Raw genomic sequence first — 18,366 nt, forward strand, 5'->3', positions numbered from 1 at the left:
TACATCAGTACCTGAACTCACTGATGCTCTTTTGTGGCTAGATGCAATCAAATCCTCACAGCAATATTCCAACATGAACGGTTGCGCTCTGACATTGACATACACTCAACATGCACTTAAATATCACGACAGTATTAGGCTTTCAGTGCTTTCTCTGAACTGTCTTTTTCTCTGGGGCAGAGTGAGTGTATCATAATATTAACAGAATTTATTTTTGGACGGGGGTGGGTTTAGAAATCAACACAGTCAAAGATATACATACAGCACACTTCAGAAATATGAAATATGAAATATGGAAGAAGGGAAGGCCATCTTACCCACTCCAAAGAGAGTAAGGCCAGTTGTGCTCTCTTGAAACTCACATACGGCTGTGGCATCACCGGGGATCTGACATTTTCAGTCAGGTAAAAAATTAAAAGGAGATGCTGGTCTATAAAACTACTCTTTTAAAGTAAAATGGATGAGCTTGTCCAGAAACAGTGTCCCAAACAGGCCGGTTGTGAAGAAGCGCTGAGCGTGAACAGTGTTGATGCCGTCTGTGCAGAATATTGTTATCAAGTGATTGAGCAATATTAGAGGCCAGAACTTTTGGTGATTATGCGGTAATTATATTATCATCAGCGAAAATGTGAGCTATAAAGTGGTTGTTCAAATGTGGTACTTATCTAACTGAATTTGTATCACAATGTCTTAATCCCAATGATAACCATTTGTCTAAATGGTTCATACACATCCTAGTATTCTACTGAAACTAGAATAATGATGCATTTAGGAGGACAAGTCCAGATTTAACTACATTAATCAAGCCCAATATCAGTAAGCATCACCCCTACGCTTTTGACAAACCATTCAGGAAAAGCATTGGATGGGTTGTGAGATCATTCTTTCATGAAGAGCTTCTGAGACAATAAGCTATCAGGCAGCACAAGTTTGGAGGTAGCTCTTGGTTTGGTCCACCAATTGCAGGCAGGCTGCCCACAGCTGCACTAAATGTAGATACATTTACATTTACATTTATGGCATTTAGCAGACGCTCTTATCCAGAGCGACTTACAAAGTGCTTTGCTATTTACCCAAGAAAAGCCTTAGCTAGTTAGAATAGACCAATAAATCAAAGGATACCTCTAAGCTTAGACATTACTAAACACAAGACAATAAGGTGACCATAGTACTCTATTTATCCAAGTATTCTCGGAAGAGGTGGGTCTTCAGTCTGGGTTTGAAGACAGCGAGCGACTCTGCCGTTCGGACACCCAGGGGAAGCTCGTTCCACAACTTTGATGCCAGGACAGAAAAAAGCCTGGACGCTTGTCTTCCGCGGATTTTAAGGGATGGCGGGTCGAGCCGAGCCATACTTAAAGCTCGAAGGGCTCTAGGTGCGGATCGGCTTTTGACCATTGCCATCAAGTACGGAGGGGCTGGTCCGTTCTTGGCTTTGTAGGCCAGCGTCAGGGTTTTGAATCTGATTCGGGCAGCTACAGGAAGCCAGTGAAGAGAACGCAGCAGTGGAGAGACATGGCTGAATTTAGGGACAGATAGATAGAACACACCCATATCTGTGGTGTCATTTTCACTATGGTAAGACCAAATTCTTGAGAAGAAGAGTCGCCAGCCTATCAAAAAGCCATGTCAGCAACCACTGTGATCTACAAAAAAAAAAAAACAACAGGTAGGAAAGTAGCCACTGCATTCTAAAGCTGTAACCAAGAGGGGGCAGCTAATTGCATTTTGAAAGGGTTTATATGTATAGGTACACATAAAAGCTACACACAGGAGGTACTATTGTAACATCAGTCATGAGGTCGGTCAGCAGCCATGGACTATAAAAGACCTAGACAGGAGAATGGCCCAGGGCTATCAGCATCTCTAGCACTTTCAGCTCGGCAGATGGAGAAAAATGGATGTTATCATGCCTCTTATCTGAACACACACACGCCATCAACAGCTGCCCTTGACGATCTGGCCCTGACACATAGTGTTTGTCCACCAGCCGGCCAGCTGACAGACTAGCTAAGGAGACCTCTGATTGGAAAGAACTGCTGAAATCCCAAAAAGTAAAAAATGTACGAAAGCATTTGTCATTATTATTGTTTTCGGAAAAGGACGTATTTAATCTACAAAAGATAAACGGTATTATTCAGTGATCAAATTTAAGTTAGCAGACACTTTAAAAAGCTATGTTTATTAGAGCTATGTTTTCCTCTAATAAAAAAAGAGATTATGTAGTAATTTATTGTGTCATTAACACTATTCATACACCTTTAAATAGTCAGTAAATATGACCATTTGTGTAAACAAGTAAACAACATTTACATATTACACTGATAATGCAGTTGGTATAGCACATTGGGCAAAACGCTAAGGACAGCAGACCATACTTATATAGGGTTTCTTATACACCATATGTCCAAATGTCCATTGCTGATATAGATGTGCAAATGCACACACACATGGCTTGCCTAATCCCTGTGAAGAAGTATTGCGAATACAATAGGACTCTATGGAGCACATGAACCGATTGGCACCATGCCTAATGTCAGCTGTGGGCTAGAGGGGTGAAAAGCCCACCGCCCACACACATTGAGCTGTGGAGTAGTGGAACTGTGTTCTCTGGAATGATGGTGGTGCTCCATCCAATACTTTTGGGATGTGTTGGGGAGTTAGGGATGAGGTGAGATGGTGATCATCTATCCCAGCCCATATTCTGACCCCACCAAGGCTCTTGTTACTGAATGCAATCAAATCTTCACAGAAATGCTGCAAAATCTACTAGAAAGCCTTCCCTGGACAGTAGAGACCATCACAACCATATTAACCTTTTGTGACAGACACAGATGGACTTCTGTATTTATCTGTGCAGTGAAACACACACAGTGGACAGTGAGCACACAAGCCTGGAGCCATTGTTGCAGCGCCCAGCGACCAGAGAGGGTAAAGGGCCTTGCTTCCAACAGTAGGAGCTTGCCGAGTCCGGGTATCAAACCCACAACCCTGTCATCAATAGCCCGGAGATCTAACCGCTGAGCCACCACTGCCCCAACAATAGCAATAACTTTTCAGTGAAGACTAAAATGGATGAGCTTGTCCAGGAAACAGGCCGGTTGTGAAGATACGCTGAGCGTGAACAGTGTTGATGCCATCTGTGCAGAATATAGTTATCAAGTGATTGAGTAATATTAGAGGCCAGAACTTTTGGTGATTATGCGGTAATTATATTATCATCAGCGAAAATGTGAGCTATAAAGTGGTTGTTCAAATGTGGTACTTATCTAACTGAATTTGTATCACAATGTCTTAATCCCAATGATAACAATTTGTCTAAATGGTTCATACACATCCTAGTATTCTACTGAAACTAGAATAGCAGGATAAACTTTTTTTTTTACCTTGATTGAGCAGGTGTCCCAATACCTTTGTCCATATAGTGTAGCCCTAAAAAGGTTTGCTATATAGTATGTATTTTTAAAGTTAATTTATAGAACCATCTACAAAAGACTTCCCACTAAAATGAAAAAAAAAACAAAAAACATTTTAGCAAACAAAGAGCCACTTAGGCATTAGGAGTGATCATGGTTCTATATATAGTCCTTCACTTTACTTAAGAACCCTCAAACAATCCTTATATTAAGAATGAAGTACACAATATATACAAATATCAGCACATTAAATTCAAAGTTTGATTTGAAACATGGTGCTCTTGCTATACAGTTCAGTGACTGAATGTGTCTTGTTTTCAGATGCTGATGGCAATATAATGTTCATGATCGATATTTCTGTACATTACACAGACTAGGCCTAAGACAACATTTCTACAGCAAAACTGTATGTTTCTGCACAACACAGCTAAAAAACACAACACGGGACAGTTTTTCAGCTGCCCAAAGGTCAGCAACCACTTGCAGTTATTTTTTATGAGCTTTCATGTTTGAATGAGTTTCCTGATCCCATTGTTCGCACAAACTCACCTACAACAAACCAGCCACACATGTCCATGCATTTTTTCCATGCACATCTAAAATATCATGTGAATAAATTTAATATTTTAGTGCCGCTTGTTCCCTGTGCATCCTTTGCTCATAGTGAAAATATTATTCTTAACTCTGTTTACTGCCATCCACAAACACCCAAAAAAAAAAAAAAAAAACTGCAGCACTTAAATGCAGTCATAGTTGCTTGGTAGTAGTACCTCAGTGATCAATTTTCCATAATTAACAACATGAACAGTTCAGATAGCACCACAGCACCAGTAGGCCTTTATTAAAGCCTATAAAATATTACCTCTGGCATAAAAGGTACTTTATATTACACCAATCAGCCACAACAGAAGTACCTCTTGCCTAATATTGAGTAGGTCGCCCTTGTGCCGTCACACCAGATCTGACTATTCGAGGCATGGACTCCACACACTGCACACCAGGAAAAACCCCACAAGACCTGACTGATGTTGTATAGCCTTCACAGTTTGGCATTTGTCAAAGTCACTCAGATCCTTATGCTTGACCATTTGACTAATTTTACCTTTAAGAACTGGCTATTCACTTGCTGCCTAATGTATCCCAACCCTTGACAGATGCCACTGTAGATGAGGATAATCAATGTTTTTCAATTCACCTATCAGTGGTACTAATGTCAGACTGATTGGTGTATATAACTGTATAAATGAAATTACACTATGCCAAATCTTAATTTTGTCATCCACTCTCAGCATGTCATCTACCCTCGGTTATTGTAAAAGCGGACTCATTCTAAGTATTTGCTAAAAAATCTTTACATTCTGTTTAAAAGCCACTTTCCCTTAATGTTACTATATGAATTCCCTATTTGCTCTTATGTGTTAAACATATTCACATATTAATAATATAGTCATATTGTAAAGTTAAGTTTCAACTTAACGTGTCATCAATTGATCACATCCAAATGCACTTTGGGATTCTGACTCACTTAAAAGTACATCTACAGTGAATTCCCACTGAGCTCATATAATATCTTCTTCAAATTATCATTGAAAAAAATGTTATTTCAAATTTCAGTGCCAAAGGCAACTGCTAAGGTTCTCACACACTAAAAAATGAGCTCATAAGAGTCTTGTTAGGTTTTGTCAGCTACTATTACGTCCGATATCCAAAACCACTTCCATCTCATCACAACCAGAGCACTGTAGAACTGCCCTTGTATTCTCTATAAAGAAGCTAGAGGTTTTAGTAAATGGTATAAAATATATATATATATATATATATATATATATATATATATATATATATATATATATATATATAGACCTTACGGAAAAGAAGAAATATGCACTGGATTTGATTTGGCTGCTTGTCTAAAAAGGCTAGGTTCTAATGGTAAAGCAGCACTGGGGATTACTTCCTAATCCCACGTCCCATGGAGACATGGAACTGGTATCAAACAGGTGAGTCAACAATATGCAATTTGGAGGAGAAAAATCTAATAAATTGCTTATTACACCTTTACTGTCGTGCTCTAAATCTGACCTGTGCTCCAGTCTGACTCAGTAATGAGAAAAGCACACACCCACGCACAGAATACTCCCCACCCCCCCAAACCTACAGCACAAATTAAGACAATGAGAATCTAATGTGCTGGATTTGAGGTGCAATGCAGGGAACAGCCCAGCAATTCTGTCTAAGAAAGCACTCAACAGGCAGAAATGCTAGTCCCTGCCTGTACATACATACAGGCAGGAAAAAAAGATGCAGAGGGACAAGGAAAACACATATTTTCACTGATTTTTGGATTCTGAGGCCAGGATTTGATTCTCCATATATGTTTTGTACATGTTTAATTCTACAGAGCTGCAATGATATACTACAGGGTGATGAAGAAGCCTTTTTAAAACAAGAGATTGCATGGCCCCACTTAGATGCCTAGTTTTGACCACTAGCGATGGTTTCCCTAAAAGATGGTAGAGTGAGGGTTGTATTGGCCATACACTTTTTTTTTCTTTAATACTGTACTGAAATTGTTTCACCTTTACTGAGATGAGCACAGTTGTGTCAGTAGGCGTGTGCATACGCTTTCTTGAACTGTATAATAATCGAATGGGGACACTTAGATGTTCTGCCATTTAATAAACCCCCTAAAGGATTCTCCAACCTTTTCATTATTGCTGGACACAAACAAGGACAAACAATTAGCACATTGAGAGCACTCCTAACCGTCCGGTAGGAGACCAACTGCAATTCCCAGTCATACCTGTTTTATCTGTTCAAAACCCAACAGAAATAAACTCCACAAAAACTAGCCATCAATACTGGCGCAGCAGGCCTCCCCCTGCAGTTAAGTTAAAAAGAGCCTCCTTCTTTCCTGTAGTGTGCAACTGAAGCTTCACACATCCCTTTAGAGTCCTGGCAGCTTGTTCTTCCGTTCTGTCCCTATCCAAAAAAAGTCTTTCTAATTATGTATCTTCTAATTACTACTGCAGTTTTTTTCCTAATGCTTTAAAGACAAAGCGTGCCAGCTTTAACTTGAAATCGTAAATATGTATGGGTCTAAAGGAAACACTTTCAATAAACCCAATGCCTCATTCTGTATCTCCGTATCTCAGCACACCAGGTAAAAGTTCCTTTTCAGCCAAGCACAATGTGAAGACCAAGTAGGAGTCCCCCCGTTTTAGCACAAGCATGTGCCACATCTATTTTAAGAACCAGTTTAACAAAAGGAAACTTTGTGAAGCAGAGTCTCCATTCAGCAGCAGGGACAAAGGAGCCCGGCTGAATACCGATCTAGGTGAAAGGCACATGGGTGCAATAGCTGCTCGTTTAACAATTATGCATGTGACAAAATACCATGAGGGCTTTCCCACAGGCCTTCTGCAGGACAGCTCTAATGCATTAATTAATAAGAAACTCATTTTACCCACTGACATCGCTTAGTAAAGCAGAGCCTTTTGCTTTTTGGCCTCAGTCACCAGTTTCTTATTAATTACTCGAGCTATGATCTGAGTGTGCTGCAAGTGACGCAACCAAACCAGACTTCCATTGGCTGTCTAATTGCCCAAGGGTGTTAAAATAGCACTGAACCAGATCATGCCAATGGATTGATGAACATGTCCAGAGCCTCCTTGCCTTAACCCAAGTACCTAATTATCTATGGCTGCTGCTGTTCTGCAGCTCATTGTTAAAGCTCAGGGCGACATTTTTCAGGCTACATTCAAACTCCGAAACTCACCTAAATAGTAGGGGTGTACGAAAATATCGTTACACTTGAGTATTGAAATATTATATTTTGCAGTAGTGTATTGATACGCAAAATCACAGTATGAGATTTATAATGAATAGTTGAACAATTTAAAGATTGGTGGCAGCCAGTGGTTCATTAATGTTGGACTGTCTTAAGATCACATGGTCAGCTTTTTTTTTTAAAGCACTAATGCATATGGTGTGTTTTGTATACAATGACAATATTCAATAAAATTAGATAAAAAAAAACAATTGCAATATATCCTCTTGCTTACAGTATCACAATAGATCACAATATATTAAACCGTAACCTCTGAATGGTGATGCGTGTCATATCACCAGGTTCTTGCCAATACACAGCCCTTCCAAGAAAGGATCTTTATATTCATATTTCTTTACACTTCTTTACACTGTGTTCAGACGAGTTTCTTCTGAAATCAAGGAGTTTAAAGAGTTTGTCTCCATCCGTCATTCACTGCAGTGGCAACCTACATATCTGGGAAGGTTTTACACCATATGCTGGAACTTGCAGAGAGGATCTGACTGCATTCAGCCATGCGAACATTAGTGACATTAAGTTCTGATGTTTTGTCAGAAACCTCAGCTATGGCAAGTCATTTTCTTCTGATGACTTTTGTAATGCTAGTTCAGCATTACAACAGCAGACAATGCTCAATTAGGTTGTTCAAGACATCAAAATAGACAACAGCATTGCTTTCAGAGAAGCACATCTGGAAGCTCACAGCACCGCTGCGTTAAAGAGCACTGAGTGAAATTGTTTGTACCCACTGCAATAGGGCTTGAAAATGAGACCTCCAGCTGACTAAGGTCTACAGTAACTGTTCACATACTTGCCCAGTGCCACAAGTATTATTGGAGGATTCCATGACTGGGTAGACCAGAGAACACTGAGTATAAAGAACCTCCAGAGTTACATAATGTAAATATGGTGGCACTCAAGGAAATTAGCCTTTTAAAATAATACTGATCTCTCGCTAGCTGTTCTGACAAGAATATTTGTCACTGTGAAGCAGCAAGGACACACCATACAGATGCGGGTAATTGCAGACTTGGTCACACAGCCTTTCTTCAAAGCCACCATTTTGAGGCATTGGGGAGTGGTGGGGGTTCCTACTTTATCTTCACATTATGCACCTAAAAAGTACTGTAATTAATAAAGCTGATGGTTTTCAGCGGTTTATGTCCACGTGTGTCATTTTCCACCCACAGTGAAAATTAGCTGTCATACATGTTGTCTACTTGACCTTTGTTTGAGATAGTCTGGCTTGGCCAGCATAATCACTTTCCCCTTGCTGAGCTAGCAGCATTAGCAGGTTCTCTATCAGCACAGGCGTGTGCTTCCCGACTGCGTCCGGCCATGTGTGAATGTGTCACTCGGCCTATTAAATGTCAGCAGGCCTCTTGGCAACAGAGTCAGGAATGGAGGAGATGCTTGAAACAAGTGTAGAGAAGAAGGTCCAGCGCACACCCAATCATTATTGCCCCCTGCCTCCTCTTAACCCACTCCCTCCTCGTTACGTCAACAGTCCCATTATCGGGGGACTTGCTTCTGGTGCAGAGTGACAAAAAGGAACATACACTGATTTCATGCTTGATGAGTAGCCGATTAGGGAAACACAAGTTAGTGTCGTAGTTTTCCCATAAACAGTTGTGAATCTGATCCCAGAACAGTCCTGAGCAGTAAAAGCTGAACCTGCATTGCTTCATTTTGTTTGGTTTTGGACGCTGTTGACTGACTGTATGAGACAGTTTGAGCATCCTTGACCAAATGACACATTTTTATCATTATTAATAGTAGTAAACAGTTCTTGGGAGCTAATCAAACATAAAACACATTTTCAGCGAAACCTAATGCATGGGTACTCCATCTTGCATAACATAAAAAATTAAAATAAATGTAAATTACCAGCATTGCCCCTGCCAAAGTTTGATCTCCTTACAGAGTCAGCACTTCGTATCACCCCCTTTGGCAGAAATCACAGCTTGCAAACACTTTTTAAAGTTATATGTCTTTCAGTTCTTGATTTTCTTTCCCCACTTTTCTTTACAGAAGGTCTTAATTTCTGAGAAATTGTTGGGCCGTCTTGTAGCACAGCTTGTTTAAAGTCTATTCACAAATTCTGTATGATGTTTAGGTCAGGGTACTGTCAGGGTAATTCCAAAAGCGCCAAAGGTTTGTCTCTTCAGGTCTTTCATGGTGGTTCTGAGATGTATTTGGATCATTGCTGCTGCATTCTATTTTTTTAACTGCAGCCGTTAAGAGAAAGTTAGACATTTGCATCCAGAAGTTGCTGGTATTTTGTGGAACCCATTCTTTCCATCCCTGCAATACTGCCAATACAACTTGCAGCAACAGAACCTCATGATTGATCCACCCCCATCCTTCACAGGTACGGTTTAGTTCTTTTTCTACAAATGTACCTCTGCTGTTCGTAGTCAACAGCTCTTGTTTCCAAAACTCATCTGGCATCTCCAGACGTGCTGTTGTACACTACAAATGTTAAGTTTTGTGAAAAGGTTGCATGTAAGGTTTACATCCTATGACTCTTCAATAAAGACTATATATTTGCAAGCAATGCTGCCCACCCTCTTAAATAAACCTTCCTGCAGGATTTTGACAGTCATTGTGGGGAGGAGGGCTCATCCAGACCTCCACAACATCCATATGTTCAGTCTCCAAATAAGCATTGGTAGCATAAAAAAAATCATTTTCAGGGATGAATGAAACTTAATGTGCTCAGGTTGGGACAGTGTTGAAACTGCACATTTATTTTTTGCCAAATATTGGAAAAAAGTGGCAACAGAGCTTAATATAAATAAATAGGTAAGTAAATAATAATTAAGTAAATAATAATTAAGTAAATAAAGAAGTAAAGTTTTAAAACAGTGGTTTAAAATCAAGTCCAGCTTGCTGATTTACCTGCTCTAAACTTGGCAAAGAACAAATTAGTTAAATCAAGTTGGCTGGCCATTTCCAAGAAAGTCCACTACATCCCCCATCCCCTCTAAACATCAGTGGCCTGAAATAAGCATCTCACAAAAGCCCTGTGGAGGCAAAAGCAAAGAGGGCAGTCGAGGTGTTAGATGCTGCTCTGCGCCTGCTGGCTTTCACATGTTTGACTGAGATGCTAAAGAGAACGGTTACTGTGTCCCAAAGGGCCACAGGGCGAGCGAAGGCAAGTGTCACTTTGGGTCACTCACAGTGAAACACTTGTGCTGTGTTTCGCAGCGCAAAGCACAGAGATGGGAAGAGTGGCATGACATGACCTCTGTCTTAAATGTTCAGCTGAAGCTGCTTTGATTCTGATTGACAAAGTGTAGGTAGAGGCTCCATTAAGCCACATCAAACCAATCCATGATAGATTATAGTCAAGTACTATATTATTTTAAATAATATACTGTGCTTTAAATAATGACTATGCCTCGGTATGGCACTACAGTAAGCAAAATATGTGGCCATTTATTTAGTTTTTACAAACGAAGGATAATACAAAGACCTTATTATGGTAATAATGAACAGATTAGACAGATGTACACAGACTATTCAAAAGTATTCAAAAGAATAGATAAAGTTAAAATAAAAACAAAATAAACACATACATAAATACAAATACTAGACAAGAAAGTATATTTAAAAATCCAGTGTAAATGTAGCTCAAATGAAATGTGATTATTATGTACATATGCAGGAAATATTAAATATCTTATTGTTTTGTAAGGTTCTGGGCCACAGTAAGGGGGCTTTGTAAGGTTCTGGGCCACAGCACTGGATTTTGTAAAGTTCTGGGTCAGAGTAAGAGGGCTTTGTAAGGTCCTGGGCCGCAGTATCAGGTTTTGTAAAGTTCTAGGCCACAGCAAGGAGGCTTTTATAAAGTTCTGAGCCACAGTAAGGGGGTTTTGTAAAGTTCTGAACAACAGTAAGGGTTTTATTGTAAAGTCCTGGGCCACAGTGGGGGATTTTTAGAGTGTGAGGTGTGCACTGCTGTAAAGGAGCCCTGCAGCTCTGGGGAAAAACTGTTAGAATGTGTAGTTGTGCTGGCTTTGAAAGTCCTCAGTCTTCTACCAGACTGAAGTGGTTGAGAGAGGTGAGATGCCCAGGGTAAAAGAAGTCCTTACAGTATGCTTCATGTCTGCTGTTATATGTCTTTAAGCATTGGCATTGGCAATTATCCTCGCCGCTGTCCGGATCTACTGTCACATTCATTAACATACGGAGTGATTATTATTATTATTATCATCATTTTCATCAACAGGAGTTTAGGCCAGACTGCTTTGTCAAGGTACAACACAGGAGAGCCAATCAGAACAGAACAAATATCAGTTTTAAAGGCACAGTCAAAAAAAAACAATAATTAATTCCAAGAGATAACAAAGTTTAGAAAGGAAAAGGAATTATGACATTTTTGGTACACAAACCCACTGATACATGATATACTAGAAAGAATGCATTTAGAATCCCCCGCGTTCCTGTATGTACTCTGAGTATTTGATTATTCGGTGGATCCGGCATGTCAGCTGTGCTTTTCCACCCTAAATATAAATGCAGAGTCTCTGAAAAAAGCCAAGGGGTGGAACAGGAAGACATGTGGTACTGAAGTGATTCACTATAGAACAGAGGCTTGAAATCTGGCTGGAAGAGAGTAGGTTGCTGCCCACTCATGTAGGTTTCCACCCACTACACACACACACACACTGACTCATTAAACCCCCACAAAGCAATAAATAAATAAAATAAAATCACACACACACACACACATATCACATCATTTCTGAAATGACCATCACACACACACACAAACACATAACATGGAATCTAACACACACACACACATGCATACACACGCACGACTGCCACCTCCACGTACAAACAGAATCTATGATCTGGCCTGAATTCCAAGCTGGAGCACAATTCAGAGGAATGCACTGAACAGAAAGGGAAGCACACATACACACGCACACACACTCAGAGTGTGTGTTTATATTACTGACACACACTACAGCTCCTCGGCATCTCCATGGAAACAGGATGGAGAACAGCTCATCAGCTCATCGTGCACTGCACAGCATACTGTCAGGGAGAGAGGGAGAAAGAGAGGGAGAAAGGGGGGGAGAAAGAGGGGGGGGGAAGAAGAAAATCCAGAGAATCCAAACCCTTTGAAAGGCCGGTAAAATTTAAACAGAAGCTAAATCTATTATTCACAACTTCTCACATAGAATCCCTTTCTGGCAAAAACCCCACATACAGTGGACATGCTCTGTTTCCACTAAAAGATTTTCAGCAGCCTTACAGTTGGGATCAACAGTGAACAGTCCATTCTGATGTGTTCTCCATGTATGTGAAGAATGTGAGGAAATGAGAGCTGTCAGTGTGCTCCCAGCTCACATGAGAGACTTAACATAAAACCTTAACCTAGTCCTGGCCTTTTCTGAATGAAAGCTGTACTTTTGGGGGTAAAGATATCATCCTGTGAACATTTAGTCCCCATAAAGCGATAAATACACCATCCCAATCCAACACATGCCTGCCCAGCATGAACAGTGAAGTATTACAAGTCCAGTCAGTAGGGGGAAACAGGTCACTAATGTCAACCCAGGTTTGCTTCTTGAGGCTGTGTTCAAGGCCACTTCTGTCATCACAGAGTGGACATACAAACTGTACAATGTCTCATAAGCGAATGTAAAACAGGTATGTGCACAGGTGATCCAATACTTTGATCCAGATGCCAGCATTTAAAACTTTTTTTCCACGACCATTTTCCAACCTGTCTTTGTCTCTCATCATTAAACAGGCAGTTTCTGTTACTGTAACGTTAAGACTAACATAAGATAAATGAGTTCTGTTCTGAATGGCAGTCCTGTATAGAGGGTATGCACGTGACATCACCACAGCCACGCCCAATGAGCACAAAAATGTAAAAGAGCTGTTGTGCGATTGACTGTACAAACAGATTCAGCAAGAATTCAGAGCTCTCCGTTTACAGACTGCTGAAAGCTAAAGTGAAGAGAAGCGAATGAATTACTGCAACTCTGGAATCCAGGCACCGAAACATGTGGGAGTGAAACAACAGTTTGGTGAAAAAAACAAGCCCATTGTAGTTGCGTATTTAGCAACATGCTAAGTTCAATTAAAATGTAAAGCAAGCAAAACCCAAATAAACCAGTCTGAAAACAGGATACCACTCCTAAGGCCATTTACTTGAGAATGAGCAAGTTGTATGGGAAGGTATTTTGTACAAGCTTCTATACACAGTTCTAAAACAGCTAAAACACAGTAGTAAAAAAAAAGAACAGTACTCAATAGTCTCAAGCAAAAGCAGCAGGTTCTCCTCAACCCGAGACAAGACAAAGTAAAAATAATATCCGAATCCAAGACCATTCATTAGCAACCAGTGCCATCCATGGCAGAATTCCACAACAAACAACTTGGTCTCTGTGGCTCGGTTTATTTTTAGCCTTGAACCCTATTTGGTGCAAATGATTTGTAGCATCCAGGGCTTGACTGTGAGCTGAAAAAGATGTCACTTGCTGGGAGGGTCACATTGTTTTGAATGAACAGTTGAAAATACATAATGTAACAAAATTCTGACAATGTGTTATGTGTCTACAGGCCATGTTGACTGTGTTCGGTTGATTTCACACTGAACGGGGAAAATTCACTGCCGCGCTTTCAGCGGTAAACGTAATTCACTGTGGCAGACATGTGGGGTCAAAACACAAATGTTTTTGGCCGAGTCTCAGTGCGGCAAATAGAGAAGCAGTGCATCTGGGAGTTCCCTCCAACATGGGAAGAGGCTAATTTGATCTTTTCCTGAACACAAGCTGAACAAGAAAAGGTTTAGCAAGGAAGCAGGTGCTGGCCCGAGCTGGTCTTTCAGGTTTGTAGTTATCAGTGTTAAGTCTAACTAATATAAGAGAGGCTCTGAAGTAGCTTTTCAAGCTAACATGCTGTCTCCAACTAGCCAGGACACATTTGCAGGCTCTCCCTCGGTACTGAGAGCACCTAACCAGCAAGCACAGAGCATACTGTGTTCAGTGTGAAAACAGCTTAAGGCATTCTTTTAGCCTTGCATAGCAGCACAGAAGAAACATAGGTTATTCCCATGAATAATATCCGTGATGATGACCTTGCATTACTTGCCCATGTTTGTGATGTTGAATTTGATCAATGTTGCCCTGCACTAACACTGACCACCCAAGCAGGGCCTCCAAACAGCTGCTGTTTCTGTTGTGGGCATGAACTCTCAGCAGTGCTTGTCCAGAGGAGTATACATGCTCTTTAACAAACTCCCTGGACATCAGTACAGCAACACAGCGTACACTTTGACCAGCAAGCATTGTTTCCTCAAGCATGCATCCACAAACATTAATCAGACCTGCATCAATACCCAGCAGCGCACTGCCTGACTCCAATGGTTGACTTGGAGGTTGGCTGTAGTGGCTGGCCAGGCTTGGCTGAGACTAGTTTGCAGTGCTCGGCTTGGCTGTCAGTGTTTGTGACTTGTGTTCGAGTCCAGGAAGGTTCAGGTTTATACAGAGCAGTCATGCTGACAGATTTTACTCAGCACACTGTCTGACACTCCAGCTGCCTACAGTCCCAGCCATTGTCCTCAGCAGAGCCTATGTGTATGTGTGTGTGTGTATGTGTGTGTGTGTATGGGAGAGAGACACTGAGGTACATTCACAGGACACTCAAAGGTACAACAATGTCAGGACAGAAATAGGAGCTGGGTAATTTTGATAAAAATCAATGTCATGCTATTTTCCAAATATAGCAGAGTATCATGCAGCGGAATGGTACTAAAATCTGCGTTAATGTAAAATCTGGAAATGTAATATTCTGACCTTCACTGGTCATTGTATCAAATAAACCTACCACCTAGGTGCCCATTGCAGGTTTATATCTGATACAGAACTTATCAGCCCCCATCTATCCCGTCTATCAGTGGACAATAGCAGATATGATCTGGGTGGTGGAGAATTCTCAGTACAGCAATGACACCAACATGGTATTGACATGGTACTGTGAGGTGCTGGTATGACTGAATGAGGCACAGCTGATACAGTGTTGGTGGAGTTGGTGTGTACACTTCTCAGCATTATTTGGACAGGATTAGTTTTACATGGGGAGGTGAAGTAAGGTAATTTTACCACAGGATGTTAAATTCTGACAGATTCGCAAGGCATAAATGTCTGCATAAATGACTGAAATGAGGGTGGGTACTCGATACACCTCCAAAAAATGGTAATGTAATGAAAGTTAGCAGCTACATGTTTGCCACAAACCTGAACAACCCAAAGTAATCTTTAATCACCTCCAGAATCTTTAAGAATGTGACAAAATATTTACCACATGTCGATTGGCATGGGCTCACTATAGCCTATGTTTATTTTTACGGCTGGACTGACATGGCCTATTTGGATGGAACTAAAACCACAGAGAAACTCTGGAGAAACGTATCCCATCTGAACAGGGCTTTCGACCACTTTATTAGACACACTTAACCATTTTCTCTACATGAACACCTATGAAGTGCACCAGCAAGTTGTCACAACACCTAAATTTGTGGTTGTTTGGGGGGGGGGGTTTGGGGGGGGAGACTAGCATGTACTTTTTTGTAAACACATGAAGCTCAGCCACTCTTTTTTAACTATCGCTAATACAATGGCACTGACGTTCAACACACTTGGAGGAGAACACTAACTGCTAATTTTAATATTTCAGCTAAGAAGGCACTGCTGCTGCACTGCATCACGCTTAGTGAGGAGAGGTTCATCCTACCCAGCCAGGGAGAGAGTGGGCGGTTACGCTCTCCAGGAATCCCGGCCACGGACTGCTATGAACGCACTTTCCCAAACTTAGCGCCAATGCTTGAACATCACATAGCTTGTTTTACTTGGACTGTTTTGCTCAGTTTTCTGTTATCACAAAGGGATCTTGAGACATTAAACAATACGTCTCCTTTCCTTTTACAGAAAGGAAACCTATTATTTCTTAATCCTTTTATGGATTTGTCTAGACTGTCTCTGAGAACAATCTGAGACACCTGGAAAGGTCCAGTTCTTGTATTCCCTAAGTAAAAAGCTAAAAATAAATTAATTAATTAAAGGAGGAATTACCTCAAGGCTGTACTGCTTAATATGTATCAAATGTATTACTAAAACATCACTAAGACAAAAACTTAATAGCACAGCATCTCAGGATCATAATATAGCAGTCCAGACAATATATTACTGAACACTAAGCAGGAGAGAGAAAAGCAAACAAAAAGTTAAACGACATAAAAGGGGAAAAGTTCATAGAACAACAGGGTAAAATAAAGTGGCCTCTAACCATAAAAAGGTCACTGCTTCACGGCACAGCCCATTCCGTTTTTCTGTATTGGTGTTTGTGTGTGTGTGTGTGTTTGTTTGGAACTGTATCCATTCCCTCCCTACATGCTCTTCAAAGTCCATTAGAGAAGAAACCATCAAGCAGAGACAGGATGGTGTCCCCCACGCTGTCTCGGAGGAGTCGTCCGCTCTGCGAACTATCGTCCAGACAATACATATTTTCCACGCGATCTATCAGCAATGTCCACACACTGCTTTCATGGTTCGTAAAATACCAAGCAGGGCCTTGGCGGAGTCCATCTAAAGGGCAGGTCATAACACAACACAAGCTTCAACGTGAATTTTAAAGTGTCATGCTATCATAAATGTATAACGGGGCGACTACATGTTGGATTCAGAGGTGTACCTGCTAGCCAAGACGTGGGAGCAGTCTCTAGGGAAGTGTGTGTTAGGATGCTATCTCTGACAAATGGCTGCCTCTAACTAGACGTAGACTAGTAATGTTTTATCATTGTTAAAGAAGCCAACCAAACTACCAGATGTTTTGTTACACAGAGAGAATAACTAGTCCTGTTAAGTTGTATTTACTGTATGGTACCTGAAACTTTGGATAGTATGTTTTTTTTAATGTGACACTTTTTTAAACACACAGCACGGTACACAGTCTTTTTTTTCCCTTTAAAGTACTGATATTGAAAACTTAAGCACAACCAGACACCAGTCCAGAGTATCCTATAGGTCTTTATAAACTAATAAGCTGTTGATGTTCTACTGACCTGTGATAGGGAGAGTACCGTCTCTATCGTTACTACTCGGAGCTTGGCACACCTCCTAATGCACTATGTAGCTGATGAAGTGGGCAGGAGAATGCTCATGAGAACTGTAACGCTGCCCAACCTGAGTCATATTTGAGTACAATTCTGTAATATTACTGTACCACCTAAGCCTACATGCTTTTATCACTTTCGGTGACACTTCTCTAACTCTCAGATTGCCCAGGAAAGCATGTAAACATGCCTTTTAGTGGTGGCTAAACCACTAAACTCTAGGGGGAGCCCAAGAGCAAGAATTGCCAATTCTTACATAATCCTGCTTTAACAGAATTAGCCATTAGTGTTCTCCTCCAAGCGTGTTGCGCTTCAGCAGCGTTGCATTAGCAGCAGTTTAAAAAGCAGTAGAGCTTGATGTCTTGGAGGAAACACATGCCAGCCCTTACCCTGCCAGTGCTGGTAGCATTATGCAATAGTTTGGTTTACTGTATCTTAATCTGCTCTAATGCTACATTTCCACCTCTCCTCCTTCTCCAATTCATGTAGTTGGTTGAAGCTGAAGGGCATAATGTCACTGTATACATTAGCTGTAGTGTAGCTATAGTGTAGCCTGTATGCCCTGGACCAATATTTTTAAGTGGGTTTGAGGGTCAATAAAGACACTTCATTCATTGTTCACATGTTTACAGTTCAGGTTTGCTATGTGAACCACACAGAGTTAGCTCACATAAAACTAGCTAGCTAGCTTGTCTCCGTCAGTGACATTATCACAGTTAAAAATCAGTAATGAAAGAAGTTAAACTTTGTAAATGAGACCACTGCCATTTATGTCAAGAGTCAGCAATGTTTTTTGCAAACAGAATAATTCCAAAGTGTAACCATTTGGTCCATTAGACACTCATGAATAAACATCTGTAAATGTGGTAAATCTTTGGGTACTAAACATGTTCTTGACGCAACAATACAGGACACATGGGATGGACTGTTCTCTCAGAGAGAGTCATGCTTACTAATGAAGCTAAATATACCTGCTGGTTATT

The 18,366-nt window shown here is 40.7% G+C and overlaps 2 protein-coding genes across 8 annotated transcripts in view; one reads left to right on the top strand and one right to left on the bottom strand.

The window, feature by feature from the left end:
- LOC140562259 (disks large-associated protein 2-like) overlaps positions 1-18,366 on the bottom strand; it is a 140,704-nt gene that overhangs the window by 113,762 nt on the left and 8,576 nt on the right. The gene's annotated exons all lie outside the window — the stretch shown is intronic.
- The window catches only part of LOC140562296 (cation channel sperm-associated protein 2-like), a 47,120-nt gene continuing 46,212 nt past the window's right edge, over positions 17,459-18,366 (top strand). The window contains exon 1 of the mRNA XM_072687836.1: positions 17,459-17,468. The gene's annotated coding sequence lies outside the window, so the exon portion shown is untranslated. The remainder of the gene's footprint in view (positions 17,469-18,366) is intronic.

The sequence above is a fragment of the Salminus brasiliensis genome, chromosome 1 (assembly GCF_030463535.1).
Source record: "Salminus brasiliensis chromosome 1, fSalBra1.hap2, whole genome shotgun sequence".
Taxonomy (NCBI): Eukaryota; Metazoa; Chordata; class Actinopteri; order Characiformes; family Bryconidae; genus Salminus; species Salminus brasiliensis.